The sequence below is a fragment of the Corvus cornix genome, chromosome 1A (genome assembly GCF_000738735.6).
Source record: "Corvus cornix cornix isolate S_Up_H32 chromosome 1A, ASM73873v5, whole genome shotgun sequence".
Lineage (NCBI taxonomy): Eukaryota > Metazoa > Chordata > Aves > Passeriformes > Corvidae > Corvus > Corvus cornix.
In genome coordinates, this window is record NC_047057.1 from 15557601 (window position 1) to 15585457 (window position 27857).

General features: G+C 36.3%; 1 long non-coding RNA gene across 1 annotated transcript; it reads right to left on the reverse strand.

Annotated features, from left to right (window-relative positions):
* Positions 1-1176: 1176 nt before the first annotated feature.
* LOC109144128 lies at positions 1177-27169 on the reverse strand. Its single transcript, XR_005604560.1, has 2 exons — positions 27127-27169; positions 1177-5454 (listed from the first exon to the last, which is right to left on the reverse strand). It is a non-coding gene; the product is annotated as an uncharacterized LOC109144128 (long non-coding RNA).
* Between the last annotated feature and the right edge of the window lie 688 nt (positions 27170-27857).

Here is a 27857-nt window from a genome sequence, read left to right on the forward strand (position 1 = left end):
GCTGGCTTTTCTCATGCGTTGGACCTAAATAACAGCCTAAGCTCAGCTTTCATTTTGTAATAGTCTGTTGTTCTCCTCTAGGTTCCAGATGTGCACTTCTAATAGCAACGACAAAGCACAGCTTCTGATTAACACTAATGATGCTATTGTGAAGTGGCACTGTGACAATACAAATGCTTTTTGGACTGCTTAAGCTTTTTACCTTAGACCCACCCATGATCTGCCTCCACCTGGGACATTCGAGTAAATTACTTTCCCTTACCAGATTCCCTGTGGGATTTACGTAGAGTTTTTTCCCCTTTTCTTATTTTTTTTTTTTGGGGGGGGCTCTCTTGAACTGTACTCTCTAAATGTACAGTTAGATTGGTTTTTTGTACAGTCAGTGGCTAGAATAGAGATGTCTTAAAAAGACAGATGTGGAAAGGGGAGAAACCAATAACCTATGATTAATGAATCATTGGGAGATGATGTATAAAATTATACACAGAGAGAAAATGGAGAGCAGAGGCAACTGTGACAGTTGATTATCCTCCTATCTTCATATTTCAGCCATCCCAGGTTTTTCACTGGTATGGTTGACAGATATATTTTTCCAGAATATATTTAATAATTAATAATTTTGGGTCTAGCAAGAAGTTCTAGATACAAAGGCCTGGATGGCAAGACTCAGTTTCAGAAGGAAAAATTATCTGCATTCTTTCAGCAGCTCTGTTGGCTATTGAATATATTTGCTCAATGTTCTTCATTTAGTCTTTCTAAGCCCGTAAGAGCTCTTATCATTTTTAAACATAAGATTACAATTGATTAAATTAAGAGAAACAAGTCCAAGCAGGCAAGTATATCTTTATTCAGATAGAACTGAATCTTCTCCTATAAATATGTAAGTGCCTAAATGATGTCATTGTACAAAATTATGTTGAAAATCCGGATCTCAGAGAGCTGTTTATAGTCCTACCAAAAAAAGGTAACCTTAAGGATTCAGGAAGTTAAATCAGCTAAAATTAAGCACACCTCAAAACTGGTTTACATAAATTTTCTTTGTAATTTATGCTGGCTGCTCAAATATCATGGAAGTAAAAGGTGCAAAAATGGATGGGTGAACTGACAGATGGATATGAAAAATCAGAAAATTAGTTTAAATTTCCGGATTTTAATAAATTAAGCATGACAAGCATAACACAGGAACCCAATATTTATTTAGTTAATTTAGCTTTGTTTTTATTATAAAAAAATTGTCAGTACATATTGGAAATCTCATTTATTTCAGAATAAAAGAACATGCAGTTGGCAACTGATGATGCCAAACCCAGAACTGCAAGAAAACACACATTCTGCTGGCAGGATTAGGGTGTGATTCTGAAAAATATGGTCATGATTTAAGAAAGTTTTGCACAATTTGGCTACTAAACTGACAGAGTAAATTTTAACAGTCAACATTTCCTTCCTTCCTGCCTTCCTGCCTGCCTTCCTGCATCCCTCCCACCTTGCCTTGCCTTTCCTTGCCTTGCCTTGCCTTTCCCTCCTTCCCTCCTCCTTTCCTTCTGTCCTCTTCCATTTCTCCTTTTTGCTGAAAATGTGGCCTTTTTTGGTACTTTCTCTGTTCCTGTTCTTGAACAATTTAATCTCTAATTTTTCATTTGCAGAATGAATGCTGATACTCACAGTAATTTTCTTTCTACTTTCTTTAGGGCTTTTCTCTGTTTCCTTCTAAATTCCCACTTGGTATATATACATTGTCTTTTCTGCAGTCAGGTTTTGGCATTTTGATGGAAGTTTATGGACTTTCGTTCTGTTATATCTAGAGAAATTTGGGTCTTAATAAGAGTCTAAATAGTCTAGATTCATAGTACTGGATTTAAGTCTGTAACAAGTTCATCTCCAATTCATTGTCTGCTGTTGCCCTGAGCTTACACCAGTCACAAGAAACTTCTCTTTTTCTTACAGAAAGCTTTTTCCCTTCCCCCACTGTCACCTCCACTAATGACTATCACTATCTAGTGTATCCATTTCTACCTTCCATTCTCATGCTGGTTGTCCAGTATATTTTCTTCTGTGGGATTTTAAAACTGTTTCTTTCTTTGGATTTTTTAATAGTACAAGGACCTTCACACACAGGAATATAAAGATATGAAAGTGCATTTTGTTTTCTTTGGCTTCACAGGTAACCTTCATGCGAAAAAATTATTTGCCTCCATGAGTCAGGCTGAAGAACTTGGTTTCATGAAGACACTTTGGGTCATGTAGATCCAGTTTTGTTCTACAGAATAGGAATACTTTCTGCAGTAGAAACCAAGCTGCTGTGAATTAAGGATTACACAATGTGCTATCACAAATGGAATACTACTTAACTACATTTTTAATACTTCACTAAATCTCTTATCTATTGAACATATCTTCTTGCTAAGTCTGAATGGTGTTACAAGACAACCCCTTACTAGGGCTAGAAACTATATGCACAAAGAAATAAAAATCTAATCTCTGTTTTCAGCTGTAGCCTGTACAACATCCCACGTCCATTTCCTGTTGTGTTTTCCAGGTAAGTAATACCTTTCAGAGTAAACAGAACATAATATGCAAGAGACCTGATATTTTTAAATTTATGCTGAATTTTATGTGTGAATGAACTCAAGCTCTAACAGAATACTCTTTTCTCTCTGTCCCACTTTAAATCTGAAGGAAAACTTGGGGTGCCAGAAACTGTTTTTTGGAACAGGTACCTACAGTTATTTATATATGGATATTGTTGTTCACATTTAGAGGATTATATGTAGATAATATCAACAATAAAATTAAAGTAAGTGTGCTTCAAACTAATTTGATCTGATAATTTTGATATTGTTTGGTTAGGTGCTGGATAACATTCGAACATTTTTTTGTTATTCAGGGATAATGTATTATTGGATATAAGCCAAAACATGAACTTCTGAAGATTTTTGTATATTATTTCACAGTGGAAAGAGTGTTGTGCACATTAGAATTTAGGAAAAGAGCCCTACATGTAATGATTTGTCCACTCTTACCTAAATGAATAAACATATATTCTAAAATAGGAAGTTAGTTTCTTTTGTTCTCAGACTGTATACTTTGATATACTGGCATTAAAAATTTTTATATCCTGTTTTGACTGCCAGCATAATCAAGTGCCAATAACTCTAGCCGCAACTATTCAGTGATAGAACAATCTTACTAGCTTCCCAATCTTTGAAGATCTAAGTAAATACAAAAACCAATTTTCACTTCTTTGTTGATCTAGTTAATTATAGTGTAGAAAGACTAGCAGCTGTCCTGCATATGTTTCATTTTTGTCCTCTTTTTCTTCCCTCCTGATTTGAACCTTACAGGGCTTCTGAAGTATTTTGGAGGTTAATAGACTGATCCAAATCTTTGTATCCATAGCAATCCATGGATATTATAACACTCACAATAAAAACTGAAAAAAAAGATGCTAGAAATATCTCCATTATGAAAGTGAATCCCAAAAGAAAACAGATGCTGGGTAAATATCTTGTGGTGAATTATTTTTAAAGAGCTTAGACAATTAGCATAAAAATTTGGGCACCAAAATCTTTTAACTCATGCAGGCCAAACTTACATTGCTATAGTTCAGCCCATACAGTGGTGGTGTTTTTTAAACCAAATTTGAAACACACAATTGATTACTTCTTTAAAATACTCAGCAGAGCTGGAGAATGAGATATTATTCTTAATGGCAATCTAATAAAATTCCAGACAGGCCCACATATTGTGATTACCATTAGAAGACCCAACAGTTGCACTGAGCAGGCTATATCTGGGAAACCAGTCTCTGTTGGATAAGCATGGGTTCTTCCAGGTAATTAATCAGCATGACTATTTGTTTCAGAAGTAAAAAACAATGGAAAAATACAAATCTTTCAGAATGAAGATTTAAAAATAAAATTATATATATATAGGATTTGGCCTAAATATACTGACAATCAGGCTTCAAGTTCTGTACAGACTTGAGAGTAGAACTCAGTTTATGAAAGCTCCTATTTACATAGTGTCAACTGTTGGATCACATTTTACTGATCTAAAGACTGCTTTCCTTTTTGATCTGCTGCAAATCTTTACAAGACTTCATAATTTGACAAGTCACTTTTGTAGCACTACAAAAGAAATAGCTTTTATTAAAGAACTCAACAGCTGACAAAAAGTAGTAAGGCAAACTTAGGTCAATGGGGGAAAAGCACAAACAAATCCAAATATATCCATGAAAAAATCTGCAAAGAGAAGTTAAACAATTCTTGTTGCTGGGAGTTCACCTGCCGAATTTTAGCTGTGAGCAAGTTTGGCATGTGGAATTAGTTTGTTGTCTAGACTACTTCTCTAGCAACTGGAAAAAGACCAGCACTTCTGGTAAATATTTAATTCTGACTAGCTTAAAAGCCCTCATCTATAAAGCATATTTGGCATATTTAATCAGCTTCTTAATGCTTCAAATAAAAAATAATAACTTGATTAAAAGCATTCTGGGAAATATTAATAATATTGAATAAATATACCAAATCACTTATTTCCACTGCGGTGAAAAATAGTAAAAAGTGTTTTTATAAATACATCAACAACAAAAGGAGAGCCAAGGAAAATCTCCATTCTTCATTGGATGCAAAGTGAGGAACATTGCCACTAAGGATGTGGAAAAGGCTGAGGTAATGCCTTCTTTGCCTCAGTCTTTGATAATAAGACTGGTTATCCTCAATGCAGCTGGCCCCTTGAGCTGGTAGACAGGGACAGGGAGCAGAATAGACTCCTTGCAATCCAGGAAGAAGCCGTTAGTGACCTGCTGTGACAATTAGATGCTCACAAGTCTGTGGAACTGGAGGGGATTTGTCAAAGGTCACTGAGGGAGCTGGCAGAAGAGCTTGCTAAGATGATCTCTTTCATTTATCATCAGTCCTGGCTAACCAGGGAGGTCCCAGATGACTGGAGCTTGGCCAATGTGACACTCATCCACAAAACGGCCTGGAAAGATGATCTAGGGAACTACAAGCATGTTCTTCTTGATTTTTAGAATCATAGAACAGTGCAGGTTAAGAACGACCTCGAAAGATTGTCTGGTCAACCTTTTCTTGGAAAGGAAGTCTAGATCACAGAATCAGAATCACAGAATCACAGAATATTCTGAGTTGGAAGGGACTCACTCTAGGACCTTGTCCATTTGCATCTTGAAAACTTCCAGTGATGAACACTCTACCATGTGCCAGTGGATGAATGCTCTCGCTGTAAAAAGTTTCTTTCTTCTATGAAGTTGAAACCCCTTCACAGTGCAACTGGTACCCACTGGCCCACAGCTTCTCCACATGACTCCTTGAGAAGTGAGAGGACAACATTTGTCCTCATCAAGAACTGGAATACTGTGATGAGGTTACTCCTGAGCTTTGTTTTCTCTAGGGAGATTTCTTCAGTCTTTCCTCAAAGGACAGGCTCTCCATCCTGAAAATGGAAAATTTATTTTTGAATTAATTTGAAAATAGCATCCCACTCTTACTGTATTTGCCTACAGAGCTTCTTTTTCAGAGACCTTGCAGCCTGAAATGTTAATTCTTCTTCAGGATTGTTTTCAGACAAACCAAAATATATTTGAAAATTATCCAATTACTTTCAGTGTGAAGAGTGCTGCTTTATTCTCTTTGGTATAATAAGGTCACAATGTAAATGACTGGGTTGCTACTGCTTATCAGTGGCTACATGAACATGAAATAACATCTGGTGGCGGGATGGGATGTGTATACCTTACAATATTAAACTTTATAGAAGAAGAAGAGAAAAAAAAAGGCAATGACTGATATTTGAAATTTATTTTCCTTGGCTTTGTTTCAATGACTAGAACATTTATATCATATTGTCAAATGTGCAAACTTCAGTTACCAGCCTCTGTGAATTGAAAACATCTTTTTACTTGTAAAAAAAAAAAGGTGATTTTTACACAGAAGCACTCTTTGTTTACTGCTCAAGAAACTGCGTGAAATGTTATTTGTTAGATTTCATTAAAATCTCCTAAATATAATGAAAGACTAAAGTGGGCCTACAAGAAAGCTGGAGGGCATGTAATGATAGGACAAGAAGGAATGGCCTTAAGCTGAAGAAGTGCAGGTTTAGATTACATATTAGGAAGAAATTCTTTACTGTGAGGGAGGAAAGGCACTGGAAAAGGATGTGGATTCCCCATCCCTGGAAGTGTTCAAGGCCAGATTGGATGGGGCCCTGAGCAACCAGGTGTAGTGGAAGGTGTCCCTGCCCATGGCAGGGGGTTGGAAGTAAAGGATCTTTAAGGTCCCTTCCAAGTCATTCTATGACGGTCTTGCACATGTGAACATGTTCATTCCCGTGTCAATAAGTGGAATAACCATCACTATGCATCAGTCCACCATCTCCTGCTGTAAGTGTATCTCAGGCTAGCCAGAGATATCCCAGTCTTTCAATAATGAAAAACATAAGTAATTATGGTATATTACATCATTTTCAACAAGCAATAATTAGTCCTAATTGATTGATAGACATCATCATCTGTATGCCCATACTTCACATATGGGGGAAGGAGAGGCTGAATTACAAGGCAAAAATTGTCATAATGTACACACACCATGACCTTTTCTAACTTGCAAGACAATTGACTCATAGTAAGATGGCAGCCTTTGGTTTGATATAACTTGTTCCTAAGCAAAGAGTTCACAGCTCCAAAAACCACTCATTAAATTCATGAAGCTCTGCTGATAAGCTATATATTAAAAAAAATTTTAAATAATGAAAGGTAAAATTGTGTTTTCATCAGGAATTTTAATTACCAACTGAGCTTTGTGTGTTGTGAGAAGTATTTAGCAATAGTACTAGCTTAACTGAATGGTACACAGTGAGAAGTGTTTGCACTGGCTTTTACCAAAAAGTAGGAGCAATATGGTCCTGGTAAATTCATTGAATGCTTTTCACTAAGATTACCACAGTTCTTTTACTTTCCCTTGAACTCTGCAAAATAAGAAAAGTCTGAATAATCATCATACATTCATAATCAAATTATGATGAAACAGTATTGGGATAGTTTTTAAGACTGGGTTTCAGTCAGTATCTCAGGGATAGGTAGCCATAATAACCTTTCCAGCATTCAGTATTTTCTATAGTATTGATAACATATTGCTAAAGTTGGTCTTGATTTTAAGGCTGCAGACTTCAAAAGGCCAGATTGCCTGAGGACTAAGAAAAAATCTCTTTGATTTGAAAATGAATGTTCATATCTTGAAAAGACTCAAATGCATTTATCCAGGTAATTTAAGAGGGAATTCAGACTGGATTTAAGTCTGCTGACTTAGAGTTAATAATACAGATTTGTGTTTCAAAAGACTTTAAATGCAAATATCAACTCTTTGATGAGATATGACTATTGTTAGCTCTTGTCCTGCATGATGTCATTTACTCAGTAACCTGATTCAACAAGTGTGTAATAAGGCCAATTGGCTTGACTAAAAATAATTAAAAGACACCAATAAAGATAACATTCTAAACTGAAGTAAAAAGAAAGAGGAAGGAAGAATAAAATGACCTTCAACATTTTGCTAGTGAAATTGCACATCTGATAACTATGGAGTTAAAGATATAAGCATGAAAGCACCCTTCTCTCAGTGTACTAATAATAAACTGCTTGCTTCATGTCTTTTCTTCTGTGGTTTTATGTAGGCATAATACTCTTAATCATGAAGATGTACTTGTAGAGTAGTGCAGTTTTGCATGGCACTTGACTGCAATAAAACTAAAAAGCATTTTGCTGCATTCTCAAATAATTTTTTTCTCAAATACAGACTAGAAAGTAAAACACTTAGTCACTTTGCCTCTGTAGGTGATTAGTACTCTGGAATCTTTCTCTTTGTTATGCACTATAAGAATAAACATTATTTAGTGTGGTAATAGTAAAGGAAATATTGAATTCGAGAGTTGATACAGTAGATAGTGAAAGTTGTATTACACCAATAAGTCACTCTGTTCTGAAAATGTTCTACCCAATGCTTCTGATAATAATTGAATGCTATTATGATGCATCCCACACCTCATATGTTATCATATTTGCTTCTTTGCCTTGTACTAAAATCTAAAGTTCACATTTTGACAACTTTTTTTCTGAAAGCTAAATTCACAAATCTTTTTAAACCCATAGGGCAACAATACCACTTTTTCGCTTTTGCTTTACCTTCTCAAAGAATTGACATTTTGTGAGTCAGCATGAACATTTTAGGTCAATGCTGTTAGAGTTGCTGCCTTGAAAATGTATCTTATTATTACTTTTTTTTAAAAAAGATTTTTCAATAAAGGTAGAAAGATTGTACAAAAATAAGATACAGAAGCATAACATTTCCAGCCTTTTACCATTTTGATCAGACACCAGGATAATTTGAACTCATTAGGGATGAAAAATACGAAATGCTGCTGGTATTGATATCGACAGAAGGTGCACATATATCTAGGAATACTTTCTTTTTTAATCTTCAGTATTTCAGTAATGGAAAGTAATGTTCCTGCTGAAAGAAAAAGAAAGTAAACAAGATGAACTTAACAAACTTATCATAGCAATGTTGCAAGTAAGCAGCAGGAATAATGAGCAAAAAGAGAAACAAAAGGTTCCCCAGGGGACTAAATTAGAGCCAAAATGGTGTAACCTCATTTTCAGTTATTTGCAGGTCTCATTTTAATGAGTTGCCGAGAGTGCTGGTATGGTATGAGTATGAAGTCAGAGTCCTCAGACATTACTATATCCATAAACAGAATGAAGAAATGGCTTGGAATGTCCACGTTTTAAAAGAATCTATATCTTTAGAGTGTCGCTGATCCCTGATATTCTTCTACAGTTAGCCAGCTCTCAAGCAGTCTGACTGCAAGCCCTGAGTCACAGCATGGTGATGGGAAATGAACTATTTTTGGTTGCAACAGACCTGGACCTGACTTCTTTCAGCAGATCTCTTTGTGACTGTGGTTAGGATTTCATTGTAAGTCACTTCTTGATTCTATTTACTGAATCCTTCATAGTTTGTAACACAACAGAAGAGACGTGTGAGACTCACACTGTGTCATCGAACCTCTGGGAGAATAATGGAGGGATTTATCTTGCAGAAGGTCTTCAGGAGAGCACTCTCCTTTGTAGAGTTAATGGCAATTTGTGTAGAAAAAGAAAGGGAAAAGAAAAGACAACGTTCTTGAAACAATAGTCATGTGAAAGTAGCTACAGACAGCCCAGATGGAATTAAGCATTAAACTCCCCAAAGGATCAGGACCTATTAAGCCATTGCCAGCCACTTATTCAAGTAAAATAGATGTAAAGTTAGAACAATGCACCTTCTATTTCCCTTTCAGCACAGGAAATAATATTTTGGAGAAAATAATATAGGTCAGTATGTTAACAAAACATCATACTCCATAGAATAATCTATGAGATTGCTCACTATATTTCAAGGCTCTGTTCACATGGAAGACAGGATGTTATTCATCATTAGATATACCACCCTCCTTCAATTATGAATTCTGATACCTTAAGGTGTTTGCGTTTCCTTTAAATTTAATATAAGACATTAGTTTCCTGGAATTATATGACCAATGAATTCACTCCTGTATAGATTTTCACTTTTAAACTGGCAAAATTTATTTCTACAAGCTTCATTTTACCTAAACAACAACGCACAGGTATGATTTGTCTCACTTATTTTTGAACATTTAAAAGTTACAATATAAATATCTCCTTTTTTATTCAGTGCTTTATAATTCAAAGGAGAAAATGTCTGAAACTCTTTGTCTGAATTACAGAATAAATTAATTATAGAATTAATTTTATCAGGCTCAGATTTTGAGTCTGTGATTTCTGCTCACACTTAGATATATAATTATTAAATTCTGCCATTTTTTCAAGCACTTCCTTTAGTGTTTGGATATTTCTTTTAAACAAATGATGATTGAACAGGAAGCCCAGTTTCTTCATGACTTCTAAATCAGGAAATATTAGCAGATTATTGCTCTGAATGTTAAGAAAATGAAAAGTCAAAATATTTTACTTCCCTGTCTTTGCTGGATGAGGACTACTCGCAACAGTGACTAACCTCAGTTTTTGCAAAACTGGTCAGGACTTCTGCAGATGCTGGCAAACACAAAGTTGAGACTTGAAGAAAAGTAGGACTCCAGAACAAAAAAAAATTATTTCCCCACTGTACAAAAGAAGTTAATTCACAAACAAACATCAGCAATTTTTAATTCTAAAATTCTGAATTTTGAACTTAGAAGATGTTTTTTCTTCTATCACTTTTATATTAGTAGTATTACAGTATTATCTAATTTCAAGTTAAATGTAATGTTATACTATCTAAAAATATCAAGTATCTTAATGGAAATACCTAATTTTTTTAATTTCACTGATGGAAATTAGATATTTAACTGCATTTGAGAATCTGAATAAATTATGTAAATTTGCAGTCACATAAACAATCATATATGTACTGACAGCCAGTGAATAATGTTACATGTAAAATACAGACATGAATATCTTGTCTTGCAGAAAGGCTTGGCAAAATATATTCTAGTTTTAAAATAAAATAAACATGCTACAAAACTTATTTACAACCACATTGCACAGAACACTAGAAATACGTATTTAGAAATCTAGAATTTTTTGAAGTGGATGCAATAATTACTGAAATCTACTTTTTCTCTGGTTTAAAATTAAATAGTGCATTACAGTGATTGACTAAATTAGGAAAATAATTCAACAACCACATCATAGACCCAAGACTTTGCACTAATTGTGACTGCTCAGGTAGTTTTTCCAATATTACATCAGATTTCCCATCTGAAATGGATTCAGTGTAAGGACATATCCTTTCTAAAAATTTCTAGTTTAATGCAAACCCTCCATATTTCCCATATAGATAATAAGGCTAATTTTCAGAAATAGACAAAATTTGGAAATGGAGAACTCAAAATTTGACTCTCTGATCCTTTTTTTTAATAAAGATTTTGGTGTTTGTGTCTTACCTAACACAAATTAAGATTCCAGACAGGAACACATAGAAAGTGTTCTCATTAAATGCCATTAAGGAATCTTTTAGAAAAACTACTGGTTTCAGCAGCCTTACTGAGTGCAAGTGAAATGCTAAAAATATTTGCAAATGCACATGAAGGATTCAGCAATACGATGTTATCACTCTGAGACTTCGTTTCTTTACTGACACTGTTTAAAAGGAGGAAAGAGTCACCCCATTAGATTCAAGGGTAGTAAATCACACGTTTACAAATTTTACACACAATATGCTCACTTGAATACCCAGAATGAGTTGTTGGACATCTGTGCTGTATTCCAAAGATTAATTTCACAACCCACTGTGATAAGTGTAGTCATTCTGTGAAGTTGCCACTACCAGCATCATCAAGTCTGTTAAGTTTATTGTTAGTTTTGCATTGTTTGGCTCCTGTTTTAAACTGAAACTTTTAAAATATCTTCACATGGGCATGTTCGTATTTCATTGTGAGATTTCATTCTTGTAAGGATTATTTTCCTGTTTATCTATTTGCATCACATGCAATATGCTAGTTGTGATTCATTGTCTATGAGCTTTCAAGATTACACTATACAAGGTTATTTTGCAAAGGTGATGGAAACTGACTTTTTTTTCCCCCTTGTTCTGTCAGCATTTATGATATTTTTAAAAATTTGCCTTGCATATAAGCCACATTATATTTTTGTGCAAAAGTGTGATATCCTTTGCCACATATGTACAACAATTCATAGTAATTATAGAGTATTTATTCTACAGATTAGAATAACCAAAGTGTGCTGGCACTTTTGTTAACAATAGAAATCAAATGATGTTTGAAGTTTATAAAGGTGAAATCTCTTAAAAGTATTAGTTTTACTTTTTAAGGGTGTTATTTTTCTAAAGATTTCTGACTACGTCTTGGAGAAGACTTACTCACATGAGTTTTTATATCACTTCATTTCAAGAAAAGACACCATCTGCATTCCTTTAAAAGCAGCAACCTAAGATGCACTGGTGGAGCTGAGCTATTCAAAGTCAAGAGTGGCTGTTTCAGAGCACACCAGACATGCTGACTACTTTAAAAACTTGCTGCTTCAGATTTATGCCTTACAATAGGCACAGATATTAGACAAGACATTAAAGAAAAACAACCAAGTTGTTGTTGTGTAAAACTAGAGCACCAGCTGATGTGTACTTTTTTATTTATTTATCCTTTTTGCTGTAAGACGCACTGTAATGAAATGTGAAATTGATTGCTAGACACTTCTTTTGTTCTGCAGATTCTGAAATGTGATTGCCAAAAGTTATTGCAGACTAGTCCCAGAACCCTCCCACCTTGTTTTTACAAAGGGTTACTAGTTTGGTGAGCCTGTTTCTCTCCACTAATCACACAGTCTTGATGTAAATGTCATCTAGGAGCCCCCATAATTGACTTGATCAAGAGAATCAGGTGCTGTTCAAACAGTAACAGGGATTCAACAATATAGCTCAGGCAAGGGAAAGGGGCTGTGAATAAGTACATATCCTAATCCAGTGGGCTGGGGCTCCACAAGAATTCTTACAGCTCTTTGCCACAACCTTCCTAATTTTCACGATAGTGTGGTCCAAGGTTACACTGATATCACATTCCATTCATGATCTTGGCAGTCAACTCTCTGGGTGAGGGAAGAGATTGCACAGCTAGTTGATTCACTGAGGGCTTTACAAAATATTTCTCAGTATCTTAGACCTTCCATCTTCAGTCATTCTGTTCAATTTATTAAACTATTGTCCTCTTAATGTGTTTCTTTTATGTAATGTCTATATCACATTTTGCTTATATGCTGTATTCTATATTAATATTTCCCAGCAATTTTCTCTTTAATTCAATGCTTTTCATTTTTTAGGGAAACAGACTGAACTTGAATTTTTCTTGGTTAAGCCTCTCTGAGGATTAACAACCAGGAGTAAAGGTACCTAATGTAAGTCCCTTGAGTTAAGTCCTTGTCATCAGTCATGGAAAGGTAGTACTTTTTTTATACCAGCTATTATTGCTGAGAATAAAACAAAATGCCAGAATCATGAGTTCTGCTTTAGAGCTGAACTAGAAATTTGTATGAAACCCTGCATTGTGACTGAATAAGAGTAAAGAAACCTTTTTTTTGAAGATCTATTGCCAGCAAGTGTTGCTCTCCATTTCTGTTAAAATATAGAGCAATAATACTGATAACTAAATCCAAGGCTCAAATACTGCTTGAATGTTCCAGGAGAAACATAGGGTCCACATGTTATTTTATAACTTCACTGAAACAGATTGAAAATCTTCAGTATGTCACACCTAGAGCAGACGGTGATAGTGTGACAATCAAAACCCATCCTCAGACAGGGAAGTGAAGATCAGTGCCACCTGATAAATAAATGTGTTACTTCCAATTCTATTACAGAAGCAGTGAAAATGTGTCACGTTAGCTTAACATTGATTCATTGAATGCCTAAGAGGAACACTGGCAGATTGCTTTAATTAACAGATGTACAAGGGCTGCTGATGTTTTTCAAAGTGAAATTTCCTTGCCTCTTGCTGCAACCCATCAGGCTGTCATTCTCAGGTGACAGAATGACAAGATATCAGACCAACTGCTATAAAAGCTTTTCATTCTCAGTACTGTGTCTAAATATCTATGTTAACAATATGTCCTTTTTCACAACCATATTTTAGTCTTTAGTCCTAAGGAAAAAAAAGGCAGCAACTTCCTATCAAAAAAAGTCAACAGTTGGATCTCTTGACTTTTCCCACAAGATGAAGTGGACTGATTAAGATGTTCTTTTGCTCAAAAATTTATTTCATTTAAACAACAAACTGCTTACATATATGCATTAGAAACCTTGCTGCTGGATTTTCCTGATTTCCATTCACCTCACCTTGTGAGAAACAAAAGGCATGCACGATCTCATCCAATCTAACATAAACATTCACCTCAAACTTAAACTGTAGGTGTCTAGTAAGAATTCCTTTAATGCAATATTATTAGATGAATTTCAAGTATTCACAAAAAAATCTAGTTCACTTAAGTGCTTACATAAGGCAGATAGAAATCTTTCTGCAGGACTTAGAAAGTCACCTTGGTACTAGTGCTGAAACACCCAATCCTTCAGTAGCTCATCTCTGTTCTGAAATTTGAGAGGCCGGACTTAAATTTTAGGTTCCGTTCCAATTCTGCTCAGAAGCATAAATGAACAAATACTGATGTTGTGTATATCTATTTGTGTATGTAAGTATCTGTAAGAAAGGGAGAAAGGAAGCTCTGTCTCCCCAGCTTATAAACCATTTCAAAGGATGAGGTAATAATATCTCCTTCAGGCCAGATGTCATGAGATCATTCTCATTTTGAGGAAAAAACAGAAGAAGAGAAAATTACAGGTTTTGTTGCATGCGACATACTTGTTGTTGAGGTTTAAAGAGCTGGCCTCAGATACGTGTAGACAGGGTGCTGTTCATGCAGAGCTGTGTCCCAGACCATGTCATGCGTGAGCAGAATCCGCCTCAGAGCAGATTCAGTGAGACTTTAAACAAACATCCTATTTCATTCTGCATGTTGGGACTGTTTACAAGACCAAAGCCTTGAAAAAGATCATTTCAGACCTTCATGTTTCTCTGTCTCTCTCACACATCTATCTATTTATCTGCGAAGGCTTGAAGTCTGCAAACAAATATGATTGCTGATGAGGGCACAGCTTAAAGGGACAGTATGCTGAGCAATCAATGAACAAGAGGGAAATCTAGTCCACTAGTCACAATAATTTTGATATTGTTCACTAAGTACTTGCCTTGAGTCAGTTAAATTCAAGAAGTGATATGTATGGCCATAGACATATTCAATTTAATTTCTCTCAGTGGTGTTGATGAAAAGCCATGGCTGAAAAAAAAATTGTTATTGGGAAAATTCTCGGTGTACAAATAAAATGTTCTGTTTTGGTAAACAGCCAAGAATACTAGCAAAATTGTTTGTATTATCCCATAGGCTTTGAGCCATTCCAGTTACACCACACAGGAAAGGTGACCTTGAAACTTAGAGGTAATTCTTGGCAGGTTTCCTGAACTCTATTAAGACTTTCATAAGGAAAATGACTGCAGCAAAAGACCAGGTATAGAAACATTTCTGAATGGAAACCAAGTGTTAAGAATTCAATGTTACACCAATAAACACAGATGCTGGAGGATATGTATTTGATTTGCATTGCTAGAACCTCTCCAAATGATAGACCTATGACTGCTGTATCATTGAATTATACGGAAATATATATTCAATTGAAGAAATGTATAATAGCAATATTAAATGGATTGCCTTTCTCTCTAATGAAAGACTTGTCATAACTAGTGTTTAAAAAAAAAATCAAAGAAAATTTGTGGAAGGAACAGTAATTTCCAGGAAAATTAAAATTGTATGCATATAAACCTAAGTAATTCCTGAGAAAGCCAGACTCTTATACAACAGAAATAGTTCTGTCAATAAGTAAATGGATCTGAAGATCATTTACCTGCTTTATTGACCAATGATGAAGTATAGATGAGAAAATAAAACTATATTAAATTGAAAGATTTCTAGCTGAGTACTGTCACATAACACATACACCAGATTTAATTTTCTTAAAGTGGCATATTTTAAGCAATTTTTCTCATTACACTAAAGTTAACATATTTTAAGATGCTCTGAAAGAGGACATCCGAAAAGTATTTTAAAAGACAGAAACTGAGGGTTCTTTTTACCTTGAAGTTTACCCTACCTTTACTTTCACAGGTAACCACAAAGGAATTCTTACCATCAAATTATTTTTTATATTTTCTTTTCAAATCTTTTTTGTCTTTGAATTATGAAATTCAATATTTTAGACTATGTATATGTTAATCTGTTTTAACAAATTTAGAGTGATAGAAAAAGACATAGATTGGGTAAATTTAATACAATTTAAAATGAGGAGAACAGCAAGAGATTTGGGTGTAAATTATTTGTTAATGATAAAATTTTAAGACAGAATTTTATTTTAGGAAAGAATTCCAGAAAGAAACAGATAAAGAATAGAAGGAAGAGAGGAAGAAGGAGAAAGTTGGAGGAAAGAAAACAAAAGAACAAGAGACCCAACTTCACCCCAAGAGTGCAGTGTGGATAACATTTCTCTCCATTTAGGATCCTAGAGGGTCTGTGATTTGTGTCAGGACCCCCAAAATCAATGGCAAGTGATATGTCTGGATTCCTGGTTTGTCCTCAGTATTACACACAGTTAAATATACCTTGACCTATTTCTTGGCCTCGTTAATTTGAAAAATGAATAAGCTAACCAAAAAAAGATAAATATTTTTGTAGTTTAATTTTATTAATTACTCCACAATGCAAAACAAAAAATTCATCTCGTTGACAGTCAAAATAAAGAAAAATATATTGTGTTTCTGTTTATCAGTTAATCTTCTTATCTTGCACTTGATCACACTGTTTGACTCCTTTATTAAGTCCAACCAGAGAAAACACCAAAGTGCCTCACAGAGTAAAACAGATCAATGACTTAAGGTCCCATACTGGGAGAGACCTGACCCCAAACACTTTCATTTGGTATCCTGCTGAAATCTTTATGATTTCTCTTTGCCTTTTCTTTTTCTTTCACTTAATTACTGGCTTGTTTCTGCATTATTTATTCCTCTAGGTTACGTGAACATGTGAAATGGGGCAGGTCTCGTAGCATTAAAAAAGAACGTTTTCTTAGAAAGAACTTTATAAAGACAGAAGTGTCACAACTGCATATTCTTTTTAGTAAAAGACAATTTCTTGGTGTTATTTCAATAATAACTGGTTTGTATCTCATAGGTTTCAAGTTTGGATTCATATAATTTGCTTTGCTGGATGAAATCATGATTTATTTTAATGAGTAATCATCCTGGCAGGTCTCATCTACTCATATTTACATACATTACATCATTCCCTAATTTGAATAATTTCACCTACTCCCCTTGTTTGTATAGGGATTTGAAGCCTTCCACCTTGATTTTAAGGACTTTCTATAATTGCATTCCTACCAAATTTTGGAATCTTGTTTTCTATTTTCCTGTTCACTTCCAGTTATCTGGTCACAGACTTTCTCCTAAAGTCTTTTTGGAGCTTTTCCTGTACCACTTTTTTATTTATGTTTAAAAGGGTGTGTGTAAAAGAGCTTTGGCATAACAACACTTTGCCTTGCTGCTAACCTGTTGTGGAATCCTGAATGTCAAGGAAGCAGAAAGAGCAAAATGGAGCTCACACCAGTCACTGTGTACTTATTATGCATTAAATTCTTGGGAGACAATTGTGTCTTAAAACTGTCACCTTATAGATTTAAAGAATTTATCTCTGAATCCTTAAAAGAGTTAGGGATTTGCACCGTTTCTTTCAAGACCCATTCAAATCTCTTCAGCGAATACTTCTGTTAATGCTACTCAATAGTGAGTAAACTATAATTGATGTGGGATCTCATTCCCAGATATTCTCCAGTTGAACAACACTGTCATCCCAGACTAGCCAACACACACTTTCATGCGATTTTAAAGATTTTCTCTGAAAAACATGGATAGTATAATTTTGCCTTTGTAGAGAGAACACTGCAAGAGGGCATGGGGAAATTTCAGTATGTGTTCTGTCCGCATAGTTGCCCTACAGTGAAATACAGGAGTTATGTATAAAATAGTTTTAAGCTATTTTAGATATATGAGGAAATAAGCCATGCATCAACCTATGATTAAAGGGATACAAGCATTGCTTGTGTCTAATTTTATGTTCCTCATGTTCCCAGATCCAGATCAGTAAATCTTTGAGGCTGTATTATAAAATTTAAGTTCATTACTGCTTCTGTTGTGTTCAGTTCAACAAATTATTGCATTAATATGTAGGAATGCATCTCTTAAGAAGAGAAAGTGGGAAAAAAATATATAGCTCTGAAAGAGTGTATTATTCCTCCAAAGTAAGGGTGGAAAGGACTCTCCAAGTTTCCTAAAGGCACACAGAGAGTAAAACCAAGTACTGTCATTTTGCTGAAATCAGCAACGGTTGTCATAAAGTGTGCAGATGACATAGTTGGCCATTGCAATATATGAACACCTGTCAGAGACTGAAATAGTTAATGGCTTAAAGTGCAAAGATTAATTGCCTTAATTGTCTACTGTAGCAAACTGCAAAGAAACAGCTGCTCATCTACTGAAACCCACCCCTCCCTGTGTATGCCTACTGATCTGGACTGTGAAAGGACCTTGATACAAGATAAGGTGGTACTATTGTCCCGCTATCCCAGGTCAAGAATGTATCCACAAGTGTAAGAGATTGAACTGCTAACCCTTGATCACCTGCAGTAACCCCCAGGTGCTGTAGGAGACTGATGATAACGGCTGGAACAATTGGTTGGATGCTTTGCTGGTGATGCACACAGTGTCCTCCCAGGTGCAGAAGGGTGTGCCTGCCTGAAGTGTCAAACTGGTATTCCAGATAAGGGAAAAGGCTGATAAAAAATGTGATAAGACATCATCCAGAGGTGGTATAGGGGATGTTCCCACCTAGACTCTACACAATATAAACCCCATGAAAGAGGAGTTTTGTGGACTCCTCCCCCAATCCTATTCCATCCCACTTGATTGATACAGTCTGCAACCACCAAGAAGACCAGAAGAAGAGGCCCATTGGGATTTCATTGAAATCTATGGAATGGTGATAACTTTTTTCTACTTACTTACTTTTCTGTTACCCTCCTTCTTTCCTCTCCTCCCCACCCCCTTCCCCCATCTGTCTCTTTCCCTCTCATTTAGTGTTAAATAAAATCTGTGCCATTGACTTCAGCATATGGTCTTATTTGCACCTTAATTCAAGCAGAGGCATCTCTCTAATAATTTCAATAATTGGATCTTAACAACACCATCCTTACTTCATATCGCTTTTGCTCTGGTGGCAAATATAGTCTTAGGAAGCTTCTTCACGCTATTTTGAAATAGAACATGGGTGTGCACAATTTACTTCACTTCTTGTTAAAATATATGCAAGACAGTAATGAAAGCATTTTAATCAAATGAGAATATCCACAGTATCAGGTAATACCATTAGTAAAAAAAATGTTTTAAAACAAGGATAAAACTGTAGAGTTCTGTATTCAGGGACTTTCACTGAGTCTTTAAAATATTGACTGATCCCTTATAAATTGATCATGCCTTAACCTCTTCCCCTATCTTTCCTTTTCCCTCACTCTAGTTATTAAATACACAGAAGAAATGCAATGGATATTTTCATCAAAAAATATCAACTCATGTCTGAAGAGATGAAAACAACCCTACCATGTTGTAAAAATGTTTTGTTTACTTGTACTCTTATTTTTATTCATTAATGGTTTTAAATTACACTGAGATATCAAATTATGAATAGCAATAGACATAATGACATCCCTGGGCCTTTACAGAAAGTCTCCTAAATTGTCCTCCTTGTGTAAACAACAAAAAAAAGAAAACAATTAGAGGCAATGATCCATTATTCCATAAAGTTCACAGGGGCAAAAATTTCAGCCCTTTCTGCATCCCTAAAACAGACAAATAGAAGTGAATTGAACACAGGGGAGGAACTTCATTACATTTCCTAATAACAACATATTTGAGAGCCTATTAAGAGCAATACCCAAATAGTTTCCTCTGTCAAAATGTCATTTTAGAGAAAAGACAGAGAAATGAAAAAAGGATAAAGCTTTTGGAAAGATGGCATTTTCCTTTTTTATTGTTATGAGCCCTTTTTATTAATGTGTATTAGTACTGTCAAAGAGTACATTATCCATCAGTTCTTTTACTTAAAGAACCATGACCACTCCTAAATACATTTACATGTCCATAATATAACAGCCTTTGATTCTGCACATACATACACCAGTACTTATTTTTCACAGAATCACAGAATAACGAGGTTGGAAGAGACCTCCAAGATCACTGAGTCCAACCTATGCCCTAACACCTCAACTAGACTATGGCACCAAGTGCCATGTCCAGTCTTTTTTTAAACACATCCAGATATGGTGACTCTCCCACCTCCCTGGGTAGGCCATTCCAGTACTTTATTATTCTTTCTGTGAAAAACTTTTTCCTAATATCCAACCTATACGTTCCTTGACGTAGCTTGAGACAGTGTCCTCTTGTTGTCAGTTGCTGCCTGGTGGAAGAGACCAACCCCCGCCTGTCTACAACCTCCTTTCAGGAAGTTGTAGAGAGCGATAAGGTCACCTCCTTTTCTCCAGGCTAAACAATCCCAGCTCCCTCAATCGTTCCTCACAGCCCCTCACCAATCTTGTTGTCCTCCTCTGGACACACTCAAGCATCTCAATGTCCTTCCTAAACTGAGGGGCCCAGAACTGGACACAGTACTCAAGATGTGGCCTTACCAGTGCCGAGTACAGGGGAAGAATGACCTCCCTGTTCCTGCTGGCCACACAACTCCTAATACAGGCCAGGATGCCACTGGCCTTCTTGGCCACCAAGGCACACTGCTGGCTCATATTCAGTTGGCTGTCGACAAGCACCCCCAGGTCCCTTTCCACCCGGACACTGTCCAGCCACACTGTCCCCAGCTTGTAAGGTTGTTGGGGATTTTCGTGGCCAAAATGCAGAACTCAGCACTTAGACTTATTAAACTTCATCCTGTTGGACTCTGCCCATCCATCCAATCGATCCAAGTCTCTCTGCAGAGCCCTCCTTCCTTCCAATAGATCAACACAAGCTCCCAGCTTAGTGTCATCTGCAAATTTACTAATGAAAGACTCAATACCCTCATCCATGTCATCAATAAAAATAGTGAACAGAACTGGTCCCAGTACAGATCCCTGAGGGACACTACTGGTGATTGGCTGCCAGCTGGATGCCGCACCATTCACCATCACTCTCTGGGCTTGACCATCCAGTCAGCACCTGACCCAGCAAAGAGTGCTCCTGTCCAAGCCATGGGCTGCCAGCTTTTCCAGGAGTATGCTAATGGAGACTGTGTCAAAGGCCTTGCTGAAGTCCAAACAGACTAAATGTAAAACTTTCTGCTTTCAAAACATGGGGGCAGGCATGGATTCTGCCCAGAAATCCAGGTTTAGATGTACAGAGTGCATGAAGCAGGATACAAACTGAGGCAGACATCTCTGTACAGACTCTTTCTTAACTGCTACTAACTCTGTAGGAGCCTACATTTGGGTGTCTTACTACTATCATACTCAACAGTTGTGATTATCTCCTATGTCAGTCTTACCTAAATGCAAAAATTGTGATTCTGTCACATATCTTTCACAAGAGATAGTGACAACAAGATCTTGTCTACGATCAGGTGCTTCAGAAAAATTCAGTGTTATACTTACTTTCAGAGCATGAACACAGAGGAAGGAGCCATCAGCTCTCCTACATGTATCTCAGTAGTTCAGTATTTTGGTACTCTAACACAAATCTTATGTGACTATTTACTCATTTAGGCACTGAGCATTAGATTGGTCTGTTAGATGCTCTAGTTCCCTCCAATTAAAGTTATATCAATGCATCTAGATATTTATTGGGTGTGAGCACACCTCTCTACCCTACAGGTTGGGGCACTCATTTGGAATGATACATACCTGTGTTCCAGTTTGTGGGGATAGTTTATGCATCAAACTGCCTTCCCCTGTCACTCTCACAGCCATCAGTTTTTCTGTCTACCTCCTCCTGCCATGTTGCATTATGTTTGTGAACTGCACAAATTTTGACATGTGCATTTGTGCACCATATATACCTTTAAAATATCAAAAATTGCTTTTAAAACTTCCTATTGCTGCAATGTCAGTGTCGCCCAAATGTTTCTAAAATTCACTGCATTGGATGTGCTACAGGAATAAAATACATTCATTATTTTTGGGATTGTTGTATTCTGCATTTCAGGGAAGATAAGCTGTATCCAGCCCTGACTTCTCCTTACAATTTGTTCTTACCTTATTTATTCTAACAACTGACTGTTTGCATTTTACAATATTTCCAAATTAAGAGTAAGTTTAAGCAAACCACATTTAAATTACCAATGCTGATTGTTTTCATATAATGAAAGAAAGCTTAATACCATTCCTCTGGGTGACATAATTTATAAGGTCTTGAGAATACATTTGGTAACAGTCTCTGGGAACAAATTGCTATGTAGATTTACAGAACTTTGCTCATAGACAGAAATTCAAATTTTCCTCCCAGGAGTCATAACTTATTTCATTCAAGACTATGAGAAGGTGACAGAGTTGGGTCAAACTTACTGCAGCTTTGCTCAGAATCCTCATGGGAAACTAAAAAATAATGGTTTCTATAGCAACTAAATGCATCAGCATTATGTTTATTAATTACAGATACACGAACAGCAGAAATTGCAGGGAAAAAGCCCATGATGAGTCAGGACCTCACGCTAGGACCAAGAAGCTATTACTTGTAACAAAAATTGAGTCACTTTGTTCTTAGTCAGTATGAAACAATAGCAATAAAGCAGAAGCAGCTAATCAGGTATCTGCTATCTGCATGTATGACTTTATGTCACAGCTGGAGGATAAGATAAAGTTACTGTAACATATGAATGCTGTCCTCTGAGTTGTTTGTTTTGGTTTCTTTCTTTCCCCACCACCTCTTAATTATGTTCCTGTTAGGTAGATTTCATCATAATATTTGGGACCATGGACATGCCCTCTCTGTCCATAGGGCAGGGTTTGGTATTATAGGACTCAGTTGTCACCTCAGGTGTTTTGCCTTTTTTTAATGGGAGTTTTTTACCATAAACCTCTGACATGTTAGCACTATACAATGAATGGTAACTTCCACTACCTGGCCTTGTAGGTCTATTCATACTCTTGCCTTTTGTCAGTGATATTAAATGCTTTCTGCAGTATATCACATTTATTATTTTCTTTTACCTATTGCTTCTATAATTTTGTCTCTATTACAGAACAAGCAATCAATTTTTCTGGTAACATCAAGTCTTTGTATATCTGATATACTTTGTACTTGTATAATCATTATTCTCTCTTGCAAGCCTTTTCCCATCCAACCTTTCCTTTTCTATCCTTTTTTTTTTCTAATATTGTCTCTTAAATTACAAGAACAAACTTTCGGGAAATGCTAGAGATGGAGCTATTACAAGAGAGCAGTAACATTTTTGATTTTCTTTGCTGCTTTTTAATTTTCCATGAAATTGGGATAAAGAAAATGCTTGGAACTTTAAAGATCTTAATGATGGATTTCAGCACAACCAAACAGCACGACTAGAATTAAGTGGCAGCTGACACTGGAGATAATAGTTGCAGCAAAGAAAGCCAAACTGCAGCATGCCAATAAACTGAACGCCCTGTTGCTGCTAGTAGTGGTGTTCCCAAGGAAGAAAGGTGAGGTACAGCAGGGTGAATTCTAATAAGAGTAGGAGCTCTGCCAAAGTGATTTCTGTGTTAAGCTTCTCTTCTGCCCTCCTGATTTGGAGCTGTTCTGTTTGACAGACTGCAAGCAGGTGCACTTGATACAATTTCTCAGTGCTGGGGGTTGTAGCAGGCTGGCCCCTCACCCTTTACTGGTTCCACCCTTGGTAATTGCCCTCACCAGGATCCTTACCAGCAAGGCTGTCTGCAATCATTTGCAGAAGAAATTTGGGGCTGGCTGGGGAGTATTTACAGCTCACTTGAAGACAGATGTAAGCTCATGCTGACCATCAATCAAGCCCACCTTCCAAACTGGGGCAAACGTGTAGCCACCATCAGCATCATGCCAAAGCCAAGGTAATATGCCCGGCTTGGAGTGCTTTATATTGTGCCAGCCTGCTGCTCTGGGGATGGAGCACAAGTACAACCAGTTTGACTTCTTGCACAAGGCTGGTTAGAGGCACATACTTGAGTCCAGGTACTACTTTAAAATCATCTAAGTAAAGGGACCAGAATGGAGGTGAAAATTTTTCTTGGTACACCTCCAAGTTTTGAACTGTTTCTGTTGCTAACTAAACTGTCATGCAACTAGAACCCATCACATTTGCTACAGCTGTGTGGGCGTTAAGAGTCAAACAAAAAGCTCTCAAAGAGCCTCACTATGTTATTGCCAGCTTTTGAGGAAAGCGAATAAAAACAACAGCTGGGGCTGGCAAACAAAGAAAATCTAAAATCCAGTATGGAATAACATTGGAAAAAAAGGAAAAAGTTTGGTTTGGGGTTTTTTTCCAATTTCTTTTTTCTCAAAGCCTCTTTGCAGCCTGCTTCTGGTAGAGAAAATCCTCAGCATTACAGCATTTAGAGTGGCAGCTATTGGTAGATGATGGCTTCCAGTCTGTACCAGTCGGTTATTACCATATTGTTGCAGTTGGTGTCAATGAACTTCAAACAGCCTTCAGATTAGCCAAGCACACCATATTCTACCTTGAATAATGATGCACTAGAAATGCATAGAAATAAATTGTAAGATTGCATATCCCTGTTGAAAACGTATACACTTGGCTACCTGATCAGCTCATAATTTTTTATGTAAGAAACTTATCTGTACAAGAACTCTATGGAAACAAGATGAAAAAAACCCTGTTTCTCATTGTGCTCACAGCCTGACTTTTCAGACAAGTGTGGATTACTTGCCTCAGAAAAATGTGTGTTAGTTGGCAGAGAATGTCTTTTAAAAACTCACACAGAAGAGCAGAGAATAAATAATAAATGATAATAGCATATAACTCAAAGATCTTTAGATCTCAAAATGCTTTATGTAGCTATCTTCATGACAAAGTGACATCAGGACAAAGAGAGGCGGAGTAATTTACTCTGTATCACACAGCAGATCGTTAGAAAGACCAGGAATAGCAGCGAGTATCCTGAGACCAAATCCACTGCCCTATCTTCAGGGCCCATTGTGCCTTTCATTACTGGCAGATAACGAATGTGAGGGAGATAAAGCACTGACAGTCCTAAGCTACGGTTAGTCAAATATAGCCCAGTTGTTTTGCATCTGAGGTCTGGAGAAAAACATGCTTAATAAATTCCAAGATTTTCTAGTTGATCCTTCATTTGTTTTGTTTGACCAAAAAAAAAAAAAAAAAAAAAAAAAAAAAAAAAAAAGTACGAAGATAAAACTGGTATTCGGAGCTCGGTTATTAAGTTTTCAAAATTCTTTCAAAAAGCATTGTCACCTTAAAATTTTGAACAAATCAAAACAGTTGGAGAAATTTGTGTAAAAAAAAATGTGTAAAAAAATATGACTTGGTGACAAGTATGACTTCATGTGACCAGGATCAAACAGGCAGGCATTATTGAATTTAAGAGTTGTTGCTGTTCCCGTAAGTCTGTGAGTTTTTTACTAGTTCAGAAGATATCTGTTTTTTTAAAAAAACCCCACTTTTTCAAGGAGGCTACATTACAGAGGACAGCTAAATTTGTTTGTCATGGCAGAACTAACCCAGTGGCTCCAAAGAATATTATAGTGGTAGATGTTGCATAAATTAATCAAAAAATATACATAGGGCAGTGGAAACATTCTGGAGATCTTCAGTACAGTTCGTATAAGACTTATGTAGAAATGCTAATATAGCCATTGTCCCCACACAGTCTTATTAAAACCACCCCAGAGATATAAAGAAGCAGACTGTGACCATGAGTAGATAACTAGCTGTAATAGTAATGGGAAATGTCACTAAATGTCATTAGAGCCTGACATAACCTAAATGATGGCAGTATGTTTAGCATAATGGAATGATATAATGAGAATATGGCATTTCCTTTAAGGACAGTAGCAGATTCAGATCAGTAAATTAATTCAGCAGTAATGGCCAGCTGAGTAGGAAAGTAACTGGTTGTGCTGACAAAACCCCTTTAGATTCATAGTAAACCTAGAAACATAAAACCTTTAAAGGAAAGGAAAAGCAATCACCTTTATGAGGTGTAACAAGAGGTTGAAGCACAGATTGTGAGAAAAGCGCTGTAATAAAGCCTGCTTCTTTCACAGTTTCCCAACAGGTACATAACTAAGGTTCCTAGCAAATAGAGTGAATTTTAATTTCTTCAGAAGAGCCACAGAAACCCCAGTAATTAGATAAATCCCATGGAAATCTTCTATTTCAAGTGGATAACCAATTTTATTACAGAAATTAATTTATCCTGCTGAGTTCACTGTCTGAATAGGGAAATCAAGACTAGCAAGCAGGGTCTAAAGACCAGTTGTACCCCACCTTTAAAGTAGAAGCCTTATTTTTGAAGTGAAAGAAGTGAAAGATGACCTCTACATTAGGAAATTTACAGTGTGCTATGGATTTATTTTTTGCTTGACTGGTTGGTTTGTTTTGTACCTTTAAAAGCTGTAATGAAGGGGGAGTTTTTCTGAGTAAAGAGAAGTGACAGAAACAATTACGGTAAAAAATAAACAGAATGAAAATGTAAAGAATAATTTAGCAATAGGGAGGCTTTTTAATAGTTGTGCTACTTGCTCCTAATCATCAAATTATAAATAAATAGATTTGCAAATGTCCTTATAATAGCTCAGTATTTATCAGCAATAATAACCAAAAGAAATCAATTCACAGTTCTCTATCTTAAAGTTACTTTTCAATAGTTATGCTGATATTAGAAACAATAAAGATTGTTTTCCCAAACTGCAGTTATGAGATGGTGGGCCAAATGTGTTCTTAGAGCAACTCTACTGAAATCTGTGACTCAACACCAGGAACAACTTTAGCTTTATATGCTCAGCCTTTGTAGGGATAGTGAAAGAACTCTGTGGACTAATGCACCATATAGCAGGACTAAAGCCATTTAATCTTTGCTTTTAGGAAGACAGCAACTGAAAATTGTGGGGAAACTGGAAACATGTCAGGTTTCTGATTTGCATTAGCTATGTTAGCTATTAGTGTTGAAAATCTTGATCTCCAGTTCATGTTAAAAAGCTGAAGTTAGACAATAAAATTTTAAAAATTAAGAAAAATAAAAATTAGTTTTTCAAATTCCTCGTCTATATGCATAGTCTAGGCTGTATGGTGTACTAGTTTGAAAACAAACCAGTGGGAGGCACCAAGTCAGAATAACAATTTAATGGAAATTAAAGAAAAAGGGGAAAAAAAAGGTAAAAGAAAACACTGTCAAACTGACAGAGTCAAGGTACAACCTGACACCCTGTTAGGCAGGGTGGTGGTAGCAGTCTGGTAGAATGGTGGCTGCAGTCCTCTGAAGCAGTGATCCTGTAGTAAAACAGTCTGCTCTTCCTCAGGAAGTCCAGTGGTGGCTGTGTAGCTCCTGTCCTCTGGCAATCCAGTGGGAAGCCGGTGTCTCTGGTGTTCAGCCTCAGATTATATCCACGATGGGATGCTTGGTTCCTCCCTCTGGGTGGAGCATCTCACAATGGGGTAATGAGTCATGAGGCCAAGTGTTGATTAGGCTCATTAACAGAAGATAGTCCAGAGGGAGTTATCTCTGAGTCATGTGGCAGGACAATGATGGGCCATTAACAGAAAGATAGTCTGGGGGGAGGAGGCAAGGAAACACTGCCCCACCTGATTTCAACAGCTGATGGGGATGGTAATAGAATACACTGCAACCCAGGACATATGGCTACTGGGCAGGATACAATTACAGCATATTCCTCCCCTTCACCCAGGTTTGTAGAACTTCCAGTGATTTTAATAGGAGTGGGAACAAGCACTATGTCAGCAGCTGAGACCATTTCTAAGAGAAAATCTGTGATTTCCCTTCAGCCCTTGATAAGTGTTTGGCAATTAGGATTGTGAAGCTTTGGTGATTTTGTACACAGAAGGTTACTTTATCTCCTCACTCTGTAAAATAAATGATAGTTATAACATTCCATTAAAATATATATATAACAGGAAGGAAAACCTAATG